Below are 24,660 nucleotides of genomic sequence, written 5' to 3' on the forward strand. Positions count from 1 at the left end.
CCTATATTACTCTATACATTAATTTCACTAAAGAATGTAGATATTAAAGAGTGCTATGAAATAACAAAAGGGCCAGAGAGGCTTGAGAATCTTGATTGCCTAGAGGTGCTGTAAGTGAATATACAATGTATTATTCTAGAGTTAGTGGGAACTATCTATCAAGCTCCAGATAGAGCTTGATTTCCCGTGTTTCTGGCGAGCCTGCAGGCTCGCCAGAAACACCAGTTATGAAGCAGTGGTCTAAAGACCGCTGCTCCATAACCTTTCCACCTGCTCTGAGCAGGCGGACAAAGATCGCCGCAATTCAACCCGATCGAGTACGAACGGGTTGATTGACACCTCCCTGCTGGGAGCCGATTGGCCGCGAGTCAGCATGGGGCGGCGTTGCACTAGCAGCTCTTGTGAGCTGCTGGTGCAATGTTAAATGCGGAGAGCGTATTGCTCTTCGCATTTAGCGAGGTCTTGCGGACCTGATCCGCACTGTCGGATCAGGTCTGCAAGACCTTTGATAAATAGGGGCCAGTGTGTTTACAGACCACGAAGTCTATGTGCTGTCATCAGGGCCTATGAATATGCATTACAATACTTGTGCAGATATTTTTTTAATTTCTGTAAGAAAAAGACCTTCTATACACTATATAATAAGCTATTGTAGATCTTTTTTTGTATTTCTTTATTTTCTGAAGTTTTTCCTGATGCTTTCAAATAAAAAGCAAAGTATTAGACTTTTTTCAGCATCCTCATTTTGTTAACTTTAAATCATATTATTAGTCATTTTATTTTTTAACATTAATTATTAAACTTAAAATTATAATAATCTAGCATATGTTATTCAATTTTGAAAAAAAAAAAATTAATTACTGAGGCTTCAGCTTAAAACTGATAGTATTAAATCTACATGTAGTAAATTTAGCATAGTCTGCTTGACAATCTAACAATTCATTTTTGTATGTTTTAATAGACAAGTGAATTTTCAATTTAGCACAATTAAAGCAGTCTGCTTGCAGTTTGTCACTCATTTAGTAATTTATGGTACCTCACTAAAAGTGCTTAGAAACTCTGAATTTTAAACTATCAAAAACACAGATTTATCATAGACAAAGAAAGTTTAAGTCTAATTAATTCTATGCAGAGATCAATAAGGATGTTTTCACACATGAAACACAGAGAGTGAGATTACATATGCGGCGCAGGCTTCAGCGTAACTGCTGAAACCTGTGTCGCCGTAAATTCACCTTGCACATCGGGGAATCCAATAAACCCCGCCGGCAGTACATAAACTGCCGTAAGTCGGATAAATTAGCGATGTCCAGAAATGTGCGTAAATACAAATTTCTGGAGTCGCCAGTGACTTACGGAACTTTAGAAACTGCCGGCGCCGAAGAAAATAAAAAAAAAGTCAAATCTCCCGTAAAAGTCTAACCCGCCTCCCAAAATAAACCCTACATGTAAAACCCCTATATCTGCCAAATCCCCCTATATCGAAACTAATAATAAATGTATTAACCCCTCATCCACCAACCCCCACATCACAATCTAGCTAATAAATGTATTAACCCCTAATCTGCCAACCCCCACATCGCAAACTACCTAATAAAACTATTAACCCCTACTCCGCCATTCACCCACATCACAATCTACCTAATAAAACTATTAACCCCTAATCCGCCAAACCCCACAACACAAAGTACCAATCAACACTATTAACCCCTAAACCACCAACCCCCACATTACATTATACCTAATTAACCTATCAACCCCTAAACCGCCAACCCCCACAACGCAAATAACTAATTCAATTACTAAGCCCCTAACCTAACACCCCCTAAATTAACCACAATTGCCTAAAATAAAAAATACTAATTTACAATTAAAATAAAAAACCTAACATTACTTTAAAAATAAAAAACTAAGTTTAAATTAATCTAAAATTACAAAAAATAAAAAAGTCTAACATTACAGAAACTAATAAACCAAATATTCAAAAATAAAAAAATTAAACCTAATCCCCATGAAAATGAAAAAGCCCCCCAAAATAAAAACACCCCCTTATCTCGGGGCGGAGCCAACTGCCAACATGGGCGGTCGCTAACAAGCGGAGTTCCGACCAAAGGCAACCTGAGGAGGCCAGATACTATTCAATAAATACCTAAAAACAGCTACTATACCCTCCTAACAACACCCATCCTGTCCTGAATCCTCCTAGCACCTCTGCAAAGTTGATCAACTCCACCATAGAAGCAAGCTTTGACGCTGTAGGTGCGAAGACACAGGTCCTTTGAAGCGCTCATGCATAATAACGGCCTGGAAACACCAAGACCCGCATGTTACACACAAGATACGGATTGAAGGCAATTGTGGCACACTATCTCCCCTGCTGGCCCACAGATTTGAATTTGGAAGGACGTAATATAATGGGTAAGACCTGTGAAGACCACCACAGTGTGAGATCTCTGCGGTGCAGAGAGGTATGCTTGCCGTTGGAACCAGGGATCCTAAAGGCATATATTAAAGAGACTTCCAGATATCTCAATTTAACTATGGAGGGGGATCACATTTCCATACAAGCACTGCTTATTAAACTAGATCAGCAGATGCAAAGCAACTTCCATGATCTTATACACTCCATTAGAGACATATGCATGGAGGAGGATACTGCCACACAAAAGATGGCTGAAAGAGGAATAATTGCCTCACAGAACATGGAACCTCAAGCCACAGACCATAATATTGATCCCATAGCAGACAACATTCAGCACTTCTTGCAGTCTTACGAGGCAAGAGAGGAGCAAACACTCTACTCATGAATGATCCTGAGAATCTTTATCCCATGGATAGAAACACCACCACCTCAAAGCAAGGGAGATCTCAAGCAGAGTTTACCTTAACTGAAACAGGGAGAGTAGGCAGTCTGATTCTAGCTGAACTGAGAGAGCGAGGATACATCCTACTTCAAGAGGGTAACTATAAGAGGCAAAATAGTACAGGACATGGGACATATGTCGGTTTTGGCCTTATAGCAATCTCGATAAACAGAGCAAGTTATTGCAGCGGTAATGGAAAAAGGACTGGGAGAGATTGTAAAGTTAAAAACACATTTTTATTCCATACTTGTGTTAAAATAAATTGAACAGGCACAGCATAATTGACCCAATAATGACCTGTTATATCATTATTACCTGAAACTAATAGACACTGAGGTTTCGCTCCAATTTAAACCCCTTCCCTCCCCCCCACATCAGTGTCATTCTATGATACTTTATAGTATCAACTTTACGTATGCTAATTTCACTTACTCTAAAGTTTCAAGCGGTGTTTACCCACTGTTAATTTCTCTTAAGTTATTATTATTATCATACGTACCTACTTACCTATTTAATAAGTGGCATTAGACCCAATAGGGTCTTCAATTTGACTAACTTCCTTAACAAGTGTTTCTAATATTAAGAGGCCCATAAGTGATCAGCTCATTTGTCACTCATAACAACAGTTATAATTTTTAAAATGATAATTTTGTCTGGTATATATATCGTTGTAATATATTCCATATAATTGTTGTCATTTATGCTAAGACATTTTTATATCTTTTCTGGCGCAAAACCTCAATAAAAGAATATTTAAAAAAAAAAAAAAAAAACACCCCCTAATCTAATCTAAACTACCAATAGCCCTTAAAAGGGCCTGTTGTGGGGCATTGCCCTAAGTTAAACAGCTCTTTTACCTTTAAAAAACACTAAGTTCCCCTCAACAGTAAAACCCCCCTACCCACCAAACCCCACAAAATAAAAAAATGACTAACAGTAAAAAAACTAAACTACCCATTTCCCCTAAAGGGGCATTTGTATGTACATTACCCTTAAAAGGGCATTCAGATCTTTTATTGCCATTAAAAAGGCTTTCAGCTCTTTTACAAGTGCCCATGAAATCCCTAATGTAAAAAATTAAAAAAAATTAAAAATAAGCCTAAGTCTAACTAGGTACTCACAGTTCCTGAAGTCCGGCAGTGAAGTCTTCTTCTAGGCGGAGATGACCACGGAGCAGGATTGGTGACCGCGGAGCTATGGAGCGTGAAGAATCCTCTTCGTACGATCACCGCCTTACACTGACTATTGAATGCAAGGTATGCATTTTTAATATTGTGTATCTTGCATTCCTATTGGCTATTCAGCCAATAGGATGAGAGCTACTCAAATCCTATTGGCTGATATGAATTAGCCAATAGGATTTGAGGTACCCCATATTTAAATGGGTACCTTGTATTCAATAGTGTACAGCGGCGATCTTACAAAGAGGATCTATGGCTCTGCGGTTGCCGGTCCTGGTCCGTGGTCATCTCTGCTCCACGCTGGCTTGGTCCTGGATGAAGAAAGAAGAGGTCCGCACTTGGAAGGAGATGTCGACCGCTTGGAAGAAGACTTCACTGCCTGGAAGAAGACTTCACCGTTGGATTTCAGGAACCGTTAGTACCTATTTGGGGGTTAGATTTAGTCTTATTTTTTATTTTATTTTTTTAGATTAGGGATTTAATGGGCACTTGTAAAAGATGAATGCCCTTTAAGGGCAGTAAAAGACCTGAATGCCCTTTTATAGGCAATTCCATAGGGGCAATGGGTAGTTTAGGTTTTTTTAGTGTTAAGCTTTTTTTTATTTTGGGGGGTCTGGTGGGTGGGGGGTAAAATAGCTGTTTAACTTAGGGCAATGCCCTAAAAAAGGCCCTTTTAATAGTTATTGGTAGTTTAGTTTAGATTAGATTAGAAGGTGTTTTTTTCGGGGGTCTTTTTTATATTCATTGGGATTAGGTTTAATTTTTTTATTTTTGATAATTTGGTTACTTATTTTCTGTAATGTTAGACTTTTTTATTTTTTGTAATTTTAAATGAATTTAATCTTAGTATTTTTTATTTTTAAAGTAATGTTAGTTTTTTTATTTTAATTGTTAATTAGTATTTTATAAATTAATGTAATAGGGGTTAATTTAGGGGGTGTTAGGTTAGGGGGTTTAGTAATTTAATTAGTTATTTGCGTTGTAGGGGGTTGGCGGATTAGGAGTTAATATGTTAATTAAGTTTATTTCGTTGGTGGGGAATGGCAGTTTAGGGGTTAATAGTTTTAAAAGGTATATTGTGATGTGGGTGAATGGCGGATTAGGGGTTAATAGTTTATTAAGGTTTATTGCATTGTGGGGTGATGGTGGTTTAGGGGTTAATCACTTTATTAGGTATATATCGTTGTGGGGGTTGGCGCATTAGGGGTTAATAGGTTAATTAGATGTTTTGCAATGTGGGGATTGGCAGATTAGGGGTTAATATACTTTATTAGTTATTGCGGTGGGGGTTGGGGGTTGGGGGTTTACAGGTAGAAAGATATTGTGCATACGTTAGGTGTTAGTTATTATTTTCAGGAGTTACTGTGCTCACAAAGCTTGCTGCGCCTATCTATGTGTGTCGAGGTGAAAATTAAGTCTCTTGCGCTGAATATGTTATACCAATTTACGACACGGTTCTATGTTAGTTTATGGGAATAAAAATAGCAACGGGTGAAATATACGCGCCACATTTATATGCAGCGCCATACACTAAATGTGATTGCAAAACCGGACTAAAAACCGGCGTCGCCGGCTTTTGTGGGCAACGCCGCATATGTAATCTTGCCCAGATTTGTAATATAGGAAAATCATTTCTAAAACATCTCTAAATTGCAAATAAGGCACACAAAGCAATCATAAAAATCCCAATTTTATACATCAGGTTTTTAAAATAACACAAACACACAAACACATCTAAATAGGAGCAGCTGCGTATATATTTACTTTTAAACTAATTGTGCTTCATGATGTTACCATTAACATGTGGACTTATTAGTGACAGCCCACATAAAGAAGAGTCTAAACCATTCCCAATACAGGGCTAGATTACAAGTAGAGCGCCAATTTACTGTGCGCCTGTAAACAGGCAAATTTGCCCATCGGCGCACGAAAAATGTTATTTTTTAAAATATTTCCGAATTACCCCCAAAATAAAGTGTTTATTTCCCTTTTTTGTTAAAAAAAATTTTGTAGCATCTATTTTTTAAGCAAAAATAACTGTATTGAGCAATTTTTAGGAGTTAAAGTGTGGGGTGTTAAGAAAAAAACGGCGCTGGAAAATGCCTTTATATAGTGGTCTATGAGGACTGTGTGTTCTCGGTAAATATATATGTATATGCTTATATACATATATATTTATGTGTTAATATATTTATATACACATATAAACACATAAATATATATGTATATATTCATATACATATATATTTACACTTTGATGCCCATCGTGACTTACCCCCTTCGCTCATCTAGGTTCCCAGCTGTGTCTGATGGCATGAGAACAAGGCTCCAACTGGAGCCTATGGAAGTGTGCTCTGGTGAGCGCAAAGCTTCCCTGCAATACGAATGTGAGGTCTTGTTTGCATTGAGCCTATCTTGTAATACCAGCGCACATTTGCTACTACTAAGTGGAGCGCAAATATCATGCTCTCATAAGCACAATTTTATGCTCCACTCATAATCTGGCCCTCTGTTTCTTATTGGCTTTATTAAGCAGTTAAGTACAGACCTGTTAAACCACATGAGACACAATATGTATTTTCTATCACAAAAGTGTTAAAAAATATCCTATAGTGAGAAAAGAGAGTAAGGAAAGAAAACAAATTGTGCAGGGGCTTAATACTTTTCATGTTTTCTACCGTAAAAGGACATAAACCCAACATTTCGCTTTTATAATCCAGATAGAGCCTATCATTTTAAACAACTTTCCAATTTACTTCTATTATCAAATTTGTTTCATTGTATTTTTTAAAGGAGCAGCAATGCACTACTGGGAGCCAACTGAAAATTATTCAGGTGAGCCAATTTATAGCTAGCTCCCAGAAGGGCATTGCTGCTCCTGAGCCTGCCCAGGTATTATCTGCAATAAAAGATACTAAGAGAACAAAGAAAATTAGTAGCTCTCATCCTATTGGCTGATTTGAACAGCCAATAGGATTTGAGTAGCTTTCATCCTATTGGCTGATTTGAATTTGAAGAATCAAATCAGCCAATAGGAATTCAAGGGACGCCATTTTTAATTGCGTACCTTGAATTCTCTATCCAGTGAATGGCGGCGATCATAGGAAGAGGATCCTCCACGCTCCATGGCTCCGCGGTCGCCGGTCTACAGTTCCAGGGTCGCTTCCAGGGTCGCTGGTCTTCAGTTCCAGGGTCGCTGGTCTTCCTCCGCGCCGGATTGTTCCTGGAAGAAGAGTTCGCCACTTGGAAGAAGACTTCACCGCATGGGACACAACCTTCTCCGGCGGACTTCAGGAATGGTGAGTATCAACCTGGGGGTTAGACTTTTTTTTTTTTTTAGATTAGGGTGGGCAGTAAAAGAGCTCAGCAAATGCCCTTTTCAGGGCAATGGGTAGTTTAGGTTTTTTAGTGTTAGGTTCTTTTATTTTGGGGGGTTTGGTGGGTGGGGGGTTTTACTGTTAGGGGGGAATTTGTGTGTTTTGTTGTAAAAGAGCTGATTATCTTGGGGCAATGCCCTGCAAAAAGCACTTTTAAGGGCTACTGGTAGTTTAGAGTAGGGGGTGTTTTTATTTTGGGGGGCTTTTTTATTTTCATAGGGATTAGGTATAATATTTTAAAATATATATACTGAGTCCTATAAGACAAAAAATAAAAGAGGCGCCCTTGGTGCAATAACTAAAAAAAAAAATCAAGTGGAGCAATAACGTTTGATAGCAATTAGGTACTCACAAATGGAGATGCACATCCAGTGCAATACAACACGAACCGAGGCTTCAGAGCCACTCAGCTGACTCGAATAATCCAATATGGCAGCTGGGCCGCAAAGGGGCTCGTCTCCAGTGATGTCACAGCTTCCGGTATCAGCAAAGGAACACAGCCAGTGAGGTGGTAGCACTTATGATAAGTATACAAAATGCGGACATCAAGTGTATATTTAAGTAATCAATGAAAAGCAAGGTTTAAAAAAGAAGTAGATTTATTAAAATATATAAAAAATGTAACAACGCGTTTCTTGGCACAAACTACCGTTTCATCAGGCTGTATGCTACCTACTAAAACCTTGCTCTATTTAAAAACCTCAGCTGGCCAATCAAAGCGTAGACTACACACCCACACACACAACATTACTCGATACCTATTGGGTAGTGGGATCAGCAATAGGATCCCATCAACCTATTGGGAGGGTGAATAATAACAGAGGCCATTTGTGAAATAACAACCAACAATAGTATCAATATTATCAAAATGACTACCTATACAAAACTGCTACAAAGTAAAAAACATCTAAGATGTGATCATAAAGTGCATAATAATCATTATGATCAAATTGAAACATAATGAAAAACAACCAATTAACATTGTGAAAATAGAATAATGTGTAGTACTAGATGGTGCTTGTTTTGCATCCGCAGATATTCCCAATGCAAAACAACAAACACTCTGTGCTAAACCGCTATCTAAAACATATACAAATGTATATATATACATACATACATATTAAAAGTGATCAGACAGTGTATAAAAGATGCGTGCTGAATTAGCTAAACACAAATAAATGTATATGTTTAATATGTATATATATACATTTGTATATATTTTAGATAGTGGTTCAGCACAGAGTGTTTGTTGTTTTGCATCTGTGATATCTGTGGATGCAAAACAAACACCATCTAGTGCTACACATTATTCTATTTTCATGATGTTAATTGGTTGTTTTTATCTTGAAATAATATTTGCATTATTAACCGCCAGTATTATATGTTTTATTTATTTGTTTATTAGATTATTTATTTGTAACACGCATCACGGTTTTTTATATTATGTTTTAATAATAATGATTTCACTTGTAATATATGTCAAGGTTCATTATGTTTCAATTTGATCATAATGAATATTATGCACTTTATGATCACATATAAGATGTTTTTTACTTTAAAAACAGAGCACAAGGAAAGAGGCGCCGTATGTGTGAATCTGTAACTACCACCAACATAAATAGAACAAATTTAGGCCCTACTTCGAGTAGGAGGAGGAATTACGGCACAATTCAGTTATTATTGGTCTATAATCATTCTGACAGCGTAGATGACATTGTAGTGAGACGTGTCTCATTGATAAAATAACACTCCAGTCACGTGGGTAATTTTACGTGTGTAGTCTTGCAATGTTATTGCACCTATCAGACACGCTGTTGCTAGTAGTGGCTCTGACGTATCTATGTGTGTTTGCAAATCGCTTAATTGATTGGCACATTTGAGGTTGTATTATTCCTCTCATTGACCACCATTGTAAGCAAATGAATCAGGATGAATACGTCATTAGGGGTGTGTACACACAATGATGCCGATTGGTCTGTTTACAACAAACAATCTTCCAATTAGAAACCAGCAATTTCGGCATGTGTTGTACGCTACACAGTTAGCGTTTTAAACTTTCTTTCAGCTTTGGTTGTTGGTGATTTGAATACATATGTTTCCAAAGTCTTAGCGGCAAATCATCTAGCATAAAGCACAATTGTTTGGCTGTTTGGTGAATATATTTGTTTATCGTCGTTTTCTGTGATGAAGCATAGCAGAAAGGTAGGATTTTCGATCATGTATAGAAATGAGTTTATTGATCAAGGTTATTTATCGAGTGCCTCAAATGAAGTACGAATATGTATGTGCTTTCACAGTTATATATGCAGCCCATTGAGGTTATATATGCAGCCCATTGATGTGTGTGTCCATAATATTACTATTATTGATTTAATTATCGTGTTCCAACATAATACATTATGAAAGGTGCCCAGGTGTCTTAACTCATTAGCAATTAGACAAAGGGCCATTGTGATTGGTATATTGGTTTTTTGGATGTGGATGGAGACAGGTAACTCAGCTCTATTTAAGTGTACTGCTTAGAACATAATACATGCCTGATGAAACGGTTGACACCGAGAAAAGCGTTGCATGCTATACACTCTGATTACATGAGTGGTATATTTTATTATTGTTTTTACTTTTATTAAATTCATTTTTAATCCTATATCCTAATTGCTGATTATTATTTTTCTGAGCTACCTGTCGATTCCATGGCTGTGGAGTGTCCTGTCATTTGCCCTGCACAGCCAGCTGGTTTGCTGTGAAAACCAGCCTGCCTCTATTGGCACATTGGAGTGCCGCTACAGAATGTGAGTACCTAGTACTTGTCTTGTACAAACAATTGGGTGATTACAGATTCACACAGTCTGTGCGCCTTTCTGTGTTTTTGCACCTAGCTCCAGATCCCCACACTACTGGACGGATTGCCTGCTGACTCTACATCTTGGGATATCCTGTTAGTGCCTTGTACAGCTAGCTGGTTTGCTGTGAATACCAGCCGCATCCATAGGCACAATTGAGTGCCGCTCCACATTGTGAGTACCCTGCACTTGTTCTATTTATGTTGGTGGTAGTTACAGATTCACACATACAGTGCCTCTTTCCTTGTGCTCTGTTTTTAGATTTGCTGACCTTTGGATGGTGAAGATTGAGTGCTGCCCACAGACCTATTGGATTGATATACTGGACTATACCTTATTCATCACCCCCATTAAGGACTCTTGTGTATATTGGTGATTGTATATTACTTTTCGGTTTTATTTTTCTGTCATACATTGCTTTGTGGTTTTTTCATATGTGTTAGTGCCCCCTATTGGTACATCACCCTTGATGTTTTTTACTTTGTAGCAGTTTTATATAGGTAGTCATTTTGATACTATTGATACTATTGTTAGTTGTTATTTCACAAATAGCCTCTGTTTATTATTCACCCTCCCAATAGGTTGATGGGATCCTATTGCTGATCCCACTGTCCAGTAGGTATCGAGTAATGTTGTGTGTGTGGGTGTGTAGTCTACAGATGCTTTGATTGGACAGCTGAGGTTTTTAATAAGAGAAAGGTTTTAGTAGGTAGCATACAGCCTGATGAAATGGCAGTTTGTGCCGAGAAACGCGTTGCTATGCCACATTTTTAATATATTTTAATAAATCTACTTCTATTTTTAACCTTGCTCTTCAATGATTACTTAAATATATACTTGAAGTCCGCATTTTGTAGACTTATCGTAAGTGCTACCACCTCACTGGCCGTGTTCCTTTGCTGATACCGGAAGCTGTGACATCACTGGAGACAAGCCCCTTTGCGGCCCAGCTGCCCTGTTGAATTATTTGAGTCAGCCGAGCGGCTTTGAAGCCTCGGTCCATGTTGTATTGCACTGGATGTGCATCTCCATTTGTGAGTACCTAATTGCTATCACACGTTATTGATCCATTTGATTTTTTTTTTTTTGAGTTATTGCACCAATGTCTTATAGGACTCAATATATATTTTTTGTTCCATCCTTGTTGAGAGAGCTGCCTGCCTGTCATTTATTGTTCCGCTGTTGAAGGATGGCCTGTGGACTATCTCACATACAGATATGAACAATGGATAATATATGTGCATTGACTATAATCTAATATATGTGCATTGATTATTGATTTATAATTTAATATTGTTTTAACTTTTTGCCTTATTGGGGGTGTATTTGGCGCACCTCTCACACAATATTTTGTATTGTTTTGTGGTTCACCATAATTTTTTAAAAGTTGGTAATTTTGTTTTTTATTTTATGTAATCTTCGATTTTTTGTATTTTCTGTAATTGTAGTGTAAAGGGACAGTCTACACCAGAATTTTAATTTTGACTACACTGTCCCTTTAATTTTTACTTAGTTTTATTTTTATTTTTAAAGTAGTGTTAGTTTTATTTTTATTTTAATAGAAACTTTAGTATTTGGAATTTAGGTAATTTGGGTTCATTTAGGGGGTGTTAGGTTAGGGGGTGTTAGGTTTATTGCATTGTGGGCTTTGGCAGTTTAGGGGTTAATACTTTAATAGGAAGTTTGCATTGTGGGCTTTGGTGGTTTAGGGGTTAATATTTTAATAGGTAGTTTGCTTTGTGGATTAATTGCAGATTAGGGATTAATAGTTTAATTAGGCATATTGCATTGTGGGGGATTGTCGGTTAAGGGGTTAATACATTTATTATTAGTTGTGAGAGGGGGGATTGTAAATATAGGGGTTTTACATGTCAGGCTTATTTTTGGGAAGCGTGTTAGACTTTTACAGGAGATTATATAATTTTTTTTACTTTTCTTAGGTGCCGGCAGTTTCTAAAGTGCCGTAATTCACTAGCAACTCCAGAAATGTGTATTCATGCTTATTTCTGGACATCGCTAGTTTATCAGACTTACGGCACTTTATGAGCTGCCTGCAGGGTTTATTGGATACCCCGATGTGCGAGGTGAAATTACGGGCGGCACCATATACATATCTCTTCCTTTCTCTTTTCAAAGTATACATTACTATTCATCTTTCCCTCTCTCTCTTGATCTCACTAACTAGACAGTTGCATTCAGTTTTATCATGAGTACAATTTGTAACAAAACCGGGATATTCATTTTGTTTCCAAAAAATGAATATCTAAATGAATGTACCCTGAAATTTAAAGAAAATTAATAGAAAGTAATGAAATGAATCAGTATTCATGTGTTTCCTATAAATGGTTAAAATACTTACTTTTTGCATGAGGAAGAGCCACGCTAACCTGATCCTCTTCTTCACTGTGCCTCTGCCTCACTAATAGGAAGCTTAGTGCAGTGGCTCACAGGGCCTCCATTAAAGGACCTTCTCCTTTAACAAAGGTCCAGAAAGCCGCTGCACCAAATCACTTATTAGCATGCCGGTGGCTCTGTGAAAAGGGTGACAGGGTTAGTGTGGCTTTCCAGCATGCAAAAGGTAAGTATAAAGCTGCAGGTTAATTATTTCTCCTGTAGATTTGGAACATTTACATTTGTTTAACAAAAACAAATGTAAATATTTAACAAATATTCAGTATTTATTTAGTTTAAAATGAAACAAATACGGAATAGCGCAGCCAACAAATATTCATTCCAAAAAGTTTGTCCGTATCTAGTTTTTTTTTGACTGTGAATGTCTATCACTAACCATATCCTCATTCTGATTCTGTCTCTTTCTATTCTAGTCTCTTCATTTCCCTCTCTCTCTTTTCATCTTCCACCTCTCGCTCTTGTCAACTTTTATTCTTCTATTATTTTCTGTCTGTCTCTTTTAACCATTCTAAACAGCCCTCCCTCTCTCTATTGCTCTCACTTTCTGTCTTTTAAAGTTATACTTCATTTTCCTTATGCATTTTTTCTCTCTACACCTTTTAACTTCATTGATTCCCTCCCTTGCTAACACTTGCTCAATTTATTTTTTAAAACGTATGCAGCTTTACACCTCAAAAACAAGTAATTTAGCTGGTATTATAATCAGCAAACAGAAGGTAGCAAAAGGAAATAAATATCTGTAATCCAGGATACAGGGTCAGGTTTACTCTAAGGTTATATGCACAGAGCACAGTTTAGAATCCAGGAAGCAACATCATATACAGGCCATGGTCACACACGCACACACACACACACACAGAACAGTTAAGAATTTAAGTCAAAATCAGGCAAATGTAAAAACCAAAAAAGGCAAACAGATTATTTGCATGACTGAACTAACACACGTGTAATAAAAATGGGAAATTGCAATTTAAAGAGAAATTGACAAAAAAAAAAAACATCAGAAAATGTTGCAAGTCATAAAAAAGGTGTTCAAAGAAATAGTGCAATAAGAAACATTATTTAAAATAATGCAAAAACAAACAAAACCCCCCAGGGCATGGCATAAGATGACTAATGTGTAAACCAATTGGATTGCATGACATATTCATGGTCTCTTTCTACCTCACTCCTCACCTTTTTCTGTATCTTTCTCCTCCCATACTTTTTCACGTTGACTGTTCTGTTTTTTTTTTTTTTTTATTCTCTTCTCTTTTTTCAGTCTGACTGCTGAAAAGCAAGGATATTTAAATTATATTGTTTGGGTATTTCGGGTATCTTATCTAACTAAAATATGTATTCCTGGTACATATAATGGTTTGGATTTGCATAGACAAGGAAGACAAATAAACAACCAATTGAAATATATAATTTTTGTACAGCAAAATCAAATGAGTCCATTTTTTGTTATTCTTTGTTTCCAGGGTGGCATAAAGTCTAATTTCGGAATCTCAAAATTTCTATTTTAGGGAATGATACATAATGATACATACATGTTACTTGCATACATGTCTTGTTTTGTATAAAATGGTTATATTGAAAACATATTCAGTAAGTTAGCTTCCATGTTTAGCATAGATGAAATTCTGAAGATATCACTAAATAAAATTAAATAATGTATTAATTAATTTTGATCATGATGTTTTTACTTGGCAAATTCAAATAGGAAAGACAACCTTTTTATAACATACAAAAACTGTATTGTTATCTTGAACATTCTGACAAAGCAAATGTATTTAAAGGGACATTAAACACTAAATACATGCTAGATAGAATGATGCATTCAAAGAAAAGATAAGTCCATGACTAACATGTAGATGTATTTTTTAAAGTTTCATTAGTTGTTTAAAAAGTGACAAAATAAGTGTAAAGTTATAGTGTCTAAAAAACACTGGGAGCTGCCATGTTGTAACTTGTATTACCTTCTCTGCTGTGGCCAATTAGGGTCAGTTATAAATAGGTCACTAGAGTGTGCAGCCAATGGTTGTGCTGGATTTAACAGTGTTCTGCACTTCCATTTCTAACAGGAACTGAAGAGCTCACAATTTTAGAATGGAATTACAGGCAAAGAGGACACAATAAATAATGAAAGTATATTGCAGAGTTGTTTCATTATATACAATTTATCATTTTATATTACCATCTCAAAGTGTTTAATGTCCCTTTAAGACTTATGAGAAGTCTGTAGGAATTTGGTGGGGGCATCTTATCCAATATAGGCACAGACATAAACATCAGAACATCTCATAAACCTGTTTTGTTCTTTTTTGTTAAGGATATACATTCTGTGCTTTCAAACCAACTTAAATGTGACGAAAATCCTGAGCAGAAAAGTAAACATTTCAGTCAAGAGATTTCCAAAGGTTTTGTAAATGCTAATCCATTTCTGATTTCTTTACATTTTTTTAAATGAGTTACTGTCCAATCATATGGGTGTGCATTAGATAGGTTGTTTTTCTGTGTGCTGCCTAATGACTTTAAAGATAGATCTATATGGTTGTCCAGTGCTATAGAATATCACAATGCTTTGCAAATAAATGATGACCATAATAAATGACAATAATACTGTTCATTTATCTGAAGAAAAGGACATATTGTTTTCAAAATTGTTTTACCTTTAGACCAAAGTGCTTTGTTCCCTGTATCATGTGTGTATGTATGAGTGCATGTGCCCGTGTCTCTTATCTTGTTAACACTAATTGCTATCAATACTGCAATACTGAATTTCACAGTTTTTTGCATTCATATTCATTCCTGGCCACAGAATCTTTTGTTTTCATCTCACTGATAAAAAAGCATGTACACTTTAATGACTGTGCGATACTTTAGCATTAGATTTTGTTGTGAATGCTGCTTGGAAAATTGACTCATTAAAGTGGTTACTTTTCTTCAATGAAGAAGAAACAATTGAAAGAAGAAAATGAGATAATTGAAGTATCTCTAAATGAAAGTGTCCTTGATTTAAAAGTCATTTGGAATCTCTCGTCTTACATTAAAGCTCCTTTGGTACATTTGGAACACAATGAAAAGGAAAGAAGAACATTCAAGTACAAAAGCTAATTGAAAATATTCACTGAATTTCAGCATTAGAAATGTTATTCACTATAAAGAACCTGGATGGATTTAAAAGGGAAATTAAGACTATTATTATGAAGGTAAAAGTTCTAAGGAAAACAATAATGGTACATTAACAAACATTGAATGATTTACTAGTTAATGAGAGAGCGGATAGACACTAATTAACACTATAAATCCCCATTTTTTACACCAAAAATGTGTAAATTTTACAACTATTCAATAAATAAAGTACATTGCTTTGGGTAATTATATTTTAAATAATATTCTGCTATCCACTTAAATTAAGTAATTTGTACAAGGTAATGTTTTTTTGTTAATTGTAAATCTGGATATAGGGATACAAAATGTAACATATTCAATTAATATGCATTAGAAAGTAATGTTTTGTATTTTATTTTTCTAGTTCATAAGTACATTTTCATTTATAATTACATGACATTAATATAAAGAGATTGTATTCTCTATGGAAGAGGTTTTATCATTTACCTGGCAGGAGCCATTACAATGTACAGTATATAATAATGCACTTTGTAAACGGATACATAGAAAACCTTAAACAACAATTTCTTTTTTAATTAAGGTATAAAAATAACCTCTTCTATGTGCTTGAATAAATGAATTGCACATCCATTTATTTATAAACGTTACTAGCACCTAAACAGCATGTATTGAGGATTTCATTTCTATTAATCTATTGAACCTAGCTTCAGGGACTGTGAATAAAAAGCAGCTATAGAAAAATGAAAGACCTTCCATTTATTCCTTTGAGTACTCAGTACACACACAGTATTATAATTTGGAACATGGTTCTAGATAATTTGAGTAAAATCACCCATGTATCAGAAAATGTTTCTTATTGCACTATTTCTTAACAAGGTGCCTAATATCATTATTCTGATGGATTCAATAAATGGGTTACAGTTTAATCTATTGTTTTTAATAATTTGTGCACTATGAGTACATTTTTTTCAGTAAACCCTTATAATAAATGAAGAGACAAGGGGCGAGATTACATGTATGGCGCAGGCTTCAGCGCAACTGCTGAAACCCCCGCTGTCCGTAATTTCACCTCGCACATCGGGGATTACATAAATCCCGACGGCAGTTCATAAAGTGCCATAAATTAGAAAAACTTACAGCAGCCAATAGGATGAGAGCTAGTGAAATAATATAGGCTGGTTTGAACAGTCAATAGGATTTCAGTAGCTCTCATCCTATTGGCTGATTTGAGTTTGAAGAATCAAATCAGCCAATAGGAATTCAAGTGACGTTATATTTAAACATGTACCTCGAATTCACTATTCAGTGTACGGCGACGATTGTATGAAGAGGATCCTCCACGCTCCATTGTTCCACGGTCACCGGTCCTGCTCTGCGCTCATCTCTGCTCCACACCGGCTTGATCCTGGATGAAGAAGGAAGAGGTCCTCACTTGGAAGAATATGTTGGCCGCTTGGAAGAAGACTTCACCGCCTGGAAAAGGACCTTCTCCATCGGAGTTCCTATTTGGAGGTTAGACTTAGGCTTTTTTTTATTTTTCAGGGTTTTTTTTTTTTTAGATTAGGGATTTCTGGGAACTCTTAAAAGATCTGAATGCCCTTTTAAGGGCAGTAAAAGAGTTGAATGTCCTTTTAAGGACAATGCCCATACAAATGCCCCTTTAAAGGCAATGGGTAGTTAAGGATTTTTAGTGTTAGTTTTTTTTTTGGGGTGTTTGGTGGGTGGGGGGTTTTACTGTTAGAGGGGGGACTTAGTATTTTTTTAAGGAAAAGAGCTGTTTAACTTAGGGCAATGCCCTACAAAAGGCCCTTTTAAGGGCTATTGGTAGTTTAGTATTAGATTAGGGAGTGTTTTTATTTTGGGGGGGGGCTTTATATTTTTATAGGGATTAGGTTTAATGTTTTTATTTTTGATAATTTGGTTAATTATTTTATTTAATGTTAGACTTTTTATTTTTTGCAATCTTAGATTAATTTAAATTTAGTTTTTTTTTATTTTTAAGTAATGTTAGCTTTTTATTTTAATTGTAACTTAGTATTTTTTAATTTAGGTAATTGGGGTTAATTTAGGAAGTGTTAGGTTAGGGGCTTAGTAATTTAATAAGTTATTTGCATTGTGGGGGGTTGGCAGGAATCGGGGTTAATAGATTTATTAGGATTACTGCGTTGTTTGAGTTTGGCGGATTAGGGGTTAATAGTTTTATTAGGTTTATTGCGTTGTGGGTTGATGGCGGATTAGGGGTTAATATACTTTATTAGTTATTGTGGTGGGGGATTGCGGTTGACAGGTTGATAGATATTGCACATGCGTTAGTTGTTGGTTAATATTTTCAGGCAGTTACAGGAGTTACGGGGCTCACATACTCAGTGCAAGGCTTCCTGCACCTGCCTATGTGTGGCAAGGTGAAAATTTAGTAAAATTTCTCTATTTTCGCCGTGTAAGTCCTTGCACTGAATAAATGATACCGATTTGCGATGCGGTTCTATTATCTTATAGGAGTAAAAATTACGGCCGACGGGTGAAATATACGTGCCGCATTTATATTCAGATCTGTATATGTGATACTAAAACTGTTTAAAACCCGGAGTCGCCGGCTTTTGCAGGCGATGCCGCATATGTAATCTTGTCTAAGATTTGCAGAAAGTTGAGAAATTTTTATTTTATACTAAATATGTACATAATACTGTTGCTGACATGTAAGGTTTAAAATTATGGATCGATAAATATAAACCAGTGTGCTAATCCTGACAAAGTGCCTACCACAAGTAAAAAAACACGAAATTTGATTAATGGGAGTATTTATATATATTAATATTGTTGATCCCATCTTACACCTTACCAGAAGTAAAAAAACACACCAAATAAATATATATATATATATATATATATATATATATATATATATATATATATATATATATATATATATATATATATATATATAAATACATATACAATTATATTATTATATTTGGTGTTTTCTCACTTCTGGTAGGTGTAGGATGGGATCAGCAATATTTAGATCATACATCTAGGTCCCTAAAAAACCAGGAAACCAGGATCCTTGAACATATTAATACAATCAGTAAGTGACATGAGGATCATGGGGTATATTTACATTGTAAAAATTACAAAAGTGACCTCATAAGTTAAAAGATTTTTAAATTGACTGGCATAATGCTTGTTTATTCTTTTCTTGGATTCCCTGTATTTGAAATATGTAAACTTTAATCCCTGTCCTGCATGATGCTTGTATTACATTATTTTTATGTTTTATTGATCCATAAAGTTTGCATGCCATGTTTTGAACCTCAGATAAGATCATAATAATAATAATTTGCTTACACTATAACACTAATACTTTCACTTGGATTGGTATTGAAAAAGTGTCCCCATTTTGGAGATATGGAGAAAACCCTCCTTAAAAGGGAAAAGGGGTTGATTTTCAATATGAAAACTTTTGGAGAATGAGAATTAAATAAAGATATGAATATAGCAGCATTTATTAAATGTTTTTTTCTGTTTTATCTCAGTCAAAATATTATACATATGAATATTTTCTAATGAAATATTTTGGGATTTGAGTTTATTCATAAACACTTATATGTCTTAGAGGGACAGTCTACACCAAAATTTTTATTCTTTAAAAATATAGATAATCCATTTATTACCCATTCCCTAGTTTTGCACAACCAACACAGTTATATAAATACCCTTTTTACCTCTGTGATTATCTTTTATCTAACCCTTTGCAAACTACCCCCTTATTTCAGTTCTTTTGACAGGCATCAATTCTAGTCAATCAGAACTGGTTCACCTGAACTCCACGTGCATGAGCATAGTGTTATCTATATGACACGCATGAACTAACACCATCTAGTGGTGAAAATTAAAACTGTCAAAATGCCCTGAGAGAAGAGGCAGCCTTCAAGGGCTTAGAAATTAACGCCTAGATTTAGAGTTTTGTCGGTAAAGACCCGCGTAGCTAACGCTGCTTTTTTTCCCAGCGCACCCTTCAAACAACGCTGGTATTTAGAGTTGTCTAAGTGGCTGCTTTAGGCTCAGAAAAGGGTGCGTTGAGCCTAATTTAGCTCCACTTCAACCCTCAATACCAGCGTTGCTTACGGTAGCGGTAAGCTGGAAAAACGTGCTCGTGCACGATATCCCCATAGGAAACAATGGGACAGTTTGGGCTGAAAAAAAACCTAACACCTGCAAAAAAGCAGCGTTCAGCTCCTAATGCAGCCCCATTGTTTCCTATGGGGAAACACTCTCTAAGTCTGCACCTAACACCCTAACATGAACCCCGAGTCTAAACAAACCTAACCTTACACTTATTAACCCCTAATCTGCCGCCCCCGCTATCGCTGACACCTGCTGTATATTATTAACCCCTAATCTGCCGCTCCGTACACCGCCGCAACCTACATTATCCCTATGAATCCCTAATCTGCTGCCCCTAACATCGCCGACCCCTATATTTATTAACCCCTAATCTGCCCCCCCCAACGTCGCCGCTACCTAACTACACTTATTAACCCCTAATCTGCTGAACGGACCTCGCCGCCACTATAATAAATGTATTAACCCCTAAACCGCTGCACTCCTGCCCCGCAAACACTTAATAAATTGTATTAATCCCTAATCTGCCCTCACTAACATCACCGCCACCTACCTACAATTATTAACCCCTAATCTCCCACCCGCAACGTCACCGCTACTATAATAAATTATTAACCCCTAAACCTAACTCTAACCCTAACATCCCCCTAAAATAAATATAATTTTAATTAAACAAAATAATATTCCTAAAATTAAATAAATTAATCCTATTTAAAACTAAATACTTACCTATAAAATAAACCCTAATATAGCTAAAATATAATTAATAATTACATTGTAGCTATTTAAGGATTTATATTTATTTTACAGGCAAATTTGTATTTATTTTACCTAGGTACAATAGCTATTAAATAGTTAATAACTATTTAATAGCTACCTAGTTAAAATAAGTACAAAATTACCTGTAAAATAAATCCTAACCTAAGTTACAAATACACCTAACACTACATTATCATTAAATTAATTAAATAAATTACCTACAATTAGCTAAATTAAAATACAATAAAATAAACTATTCTATAATACAAAAAACAAACAAACACTAAATTACAAAAAATAAAAAATAATTACAAGAAGTTTAAACTAATTACACCTAATCTAAGCCCCCTAATAAAATAAAAAGCCAATTCTATTGGCTGTTCCGATCAGCCAATAGAATGCAAGCTCAATACGATTGGCTGATTGAATCAGCCAATCGGATTGAACTTCAATCTGATTGGCTGATTGCATCATCCAATCAGATTTTTCTACCTTAATTCCGATTGGCTAATAGAAGCCTATCAGCCAATCGGAATTGAAGGGACGCCATCTTGGATGATGTCCCTTAAAGGAACCTTCATTCATCAGGAAGTCGTCAGTTGAAGAGCATGGCTCCGCGTCGGCTCCTTTAAAGATGGCTCCGCTCCGCTCTGGATGGATGAAGATTGAAGACGCCGCCTGGATGAACACTTCTACCGGATGGAGGACCTCTTCTTGCCCCGCTTGGATGAAGACTTCTACCGGATGAAGGACCTCCTCTGCGCACCTTGGATGAAGAATGCGGCTCTGCTGGGTGAAGACGACTCAAGGTAGGATGATCTTCAGGGGGTTAGCGATAGTTTTTTTTAAGGGGGGTTTGGGTGGGTTAGAGTAGGGGTATGTGGGTGGGGGGTTGTAATGTTGGAGGGGGTATTGTATTTTTATTTTCAGGTAAAAGAGCTGATTACTTTGGGGCAATGCCCTGCAAAAAGCCCTTTTTGGTTAAAGAGCTGATTACTTTGGTAGTTTAGAATAGGGTAGGGCATTTTTTTTATTTTGGGGGGCTTTTTTATTTTATTAGGGGGCTTAGATTAGGTGTAATTAGTTTAAACTTCTTGTAATTCTTTTTTATTTTTTGTAATTTAGTGGGGGTTTTTTTTATTATAGAATAGTTTATTTTATTGTATTTTAATTTAGCTGATTGTAGGTCATTTATTTAATTAATTTAATGATAGTGTAGTGTTAGGTGTATTTGTAACTTAGGTTAGGATTTATTTTACAGGTAATTTTGTACTTATTTTAACTAGGTAGCTATTAAATAGTTACTATTTAATAGCTATTGTACCTAGTTAAAATAAATACAAAGTTGCCTGTAAAATAAATATAAATCCTAAAATAGCTTCAATGTAATTATTAATTATATTGTAGCTATATTAGGGTTTATTTTATAGGTAAGTATTTAGTTTTAAATAGGATTCATTTATTTAATTTTAGGAATATTATTTAGTTTAATTAAAATTATATTTATGTTAGGGGGGTGTTAGGGTTAGGGTTAGAGTTAGGTTTAGGGGTTAATAACTTTATTATAGTAGCGGTGACGTTGCGGGCGTGAGATTAGGGGTTAATAATTGTAGGTAGGTGGCGGCGATGTTAGGGAGGGCAGATTAGGGGTTAATACAATTTATTATAGTGTTTGCGAGGCGGGAGTGCGGCCGTTTAGGGGTTAATACATTTATTATAGTGGCGGCGAGGTCCGGTCGGCAGATTAGGGGTTAATAAGTTAGGTAGCGGCGACGTTGGGGGGGGCAGATTAGGGGTTAATAAATATAATATAGGGGTTGGCGATGTTAGGGGCAGCAGATTAGTGATTCATAGGGATAATGTAGGTGGCTGCGGTGTCCGGTCGGCAGATTAGGGGTTAAACATTTTTATTGTAGTGGTGGCGATGTGGGGGGCCTCGGTTTAGGGGAACATAGGTAGTTTATGGGTGTTAGTGTACTTTGTAGCACAGTAGTTAAGAGTATTATATTCACGAGTTAGCCCATAAAGCTCTTAACTACTGACTTTTTTTGTCGGTAGGAGTCTTGTCGGTAGAGGGTCTACCGCTCACTTCTTCCAAGACTCCAAATACCGGCGTTAGGCAAATCCCATAGAAAAGATAGGATACGCAATTGGCGTAAGGGGATCTGCGGTAGCCTGGAGTCGCCATAAGTAAGTGAGCGTTAGACCCTTTCCTGCCTGACTCTAAATACCAGCGGGCAGTAGAAAGCAGCATTAGGACCCCTTAACGCTGCTTTTGACGGCTAACGCCAAACTCTAAATCTAGGTGTAAATTAGCATATGAACCTCCTAGGTTTAGTTTTCCACTAAGAATACCAAGAGAACAAAGCAAAATTGGTGATACAAGTAAATTGGAAAATTGTTTAAAATTACATTCTCCATCTGAATCATGAAAGTTTATTTTGGACTAGACTGTCCCTTTAAGTGCATAAGTTAAATAAAATATGGGTTATGTATTATTATGCCAATAAATAATATTAGGATACTTTTAATAAGTAGTATTTAGGCACTCATGCACTTTTTCTCATTTATAAAGTACACTAATAATGTTTTTTTTTTTTTTATGATGGGACTCTCATTCTTTGTGTGGATATGTTATCTACCATGAATGATGTCAAATGATAGGTATATAAATCAAGTGTATGTTCAGAAGTCATTCAGCTTTTTAATGTACTTATTGCTCATCATATTCTTCTATACCTGTACAGCAGTGCTTTCCAAACTGTGTGTCGGGACACACTAGTGTGTCGGCAGCAGTGTGTAGGTGTGTCCCTGCTTCAGCACAAATTTTTTAAATTTTTATTTTTTTGGTTTCCGACTTTCCACCTGCCTGCTACGCATATCACATGGTTGACACGTGATTGATACCTAGTGGGTCACCGATCATCTTAACCAATTGGCGCAGCTCAGTGGGAACTGAAACTATTCCCATTGGCAGCTTTGGCGGGACATTGGCTCCTGACAGCACGTGAAGTCTCCTTAATTGGCTCGTGACTGCATGTGTAGTCAGTGAGTGGGACAGCAGTGTGTTTGCAGTACAGACAGTAGTCAATCGGACTCACCGAGCTCTGAGGGCGGCAGCTTAAACGCTGAGCTTAAGTCAGAAGTCACAGTGGGGGTTTTTTGCAGCTAGCTCCCAGTAGTGCATTGCTGCTCCTGCTCTTGATATATGGATAGGAAGTGGAAGCTTAAAAATGCTTGATGATGAAATGCAAATGTCTTTATCTAATATTCCACCAAATATTCAGAAACTGTGTTCATCCCATCAAACTCATACATCCCATTAAAATAGCTATTGGTGTTATTAAACTTTTTTTTTCATTCTTGCACATACTTACTGTTACTTGTAAATACATTGTGTTATTATATCATTTATGTATGTGTCTGTATCTCTTAAAGCAAGTTAGTTTAACCTCCTTTTTGCTAGTACAACTGATTTACTGTGTCGCAAAATGATTTAGGTCTAAAAAGTGTGTCACCAACATGAAACGTTTGGAAAGCTCTGCTGTACAGGCTGAGTTTAAGTCAGTCTACTAATTATATACAGCTGTTCTCTATTCTTCTCTAGCCTAAAAAAATGCCATTATTTTTTTACTACATACAAATCTTATAAAATACCTATCAACAGATAGCTCCTTATATATTTTTTAAACATCACAAAAATCACACTGACACAAAACCCTCAGGCCTCCAGTTATTTTTTCCTCTCTAGCCTTTAAGGGACAATAATATAAAAAAATAAATTTTCATGATTCAGATATAACAATCAATTTTGAACAACTTTTCAATTTACTTCTATTTTTAAAATTGCTTTGTTCTCTTGTTATCCTTAGTTGAATATTAAATCTTGGTAGGCCGATAAGAACTCAGGAGTGTGCACATTTCTTTAGTACTTCCTCGTGCACTAACCCAACCCTGCGCTAGACCAAATTCCCAAAAGCCGTAG

This window comes from Bombina bombina, chromosome 2, assembly GCF_027579735.1.
Source record: "Bombina bombina isolate aBomBom1 chromosome 2, aBomBom1.pri, whole genome shotgun sequence".
Taxonomy (NCBI): Eukaryota; Metazoa; Chordata; class Amphibia; order Anura; family Bombinatoridae; genus Bombina; species Bombina bombina.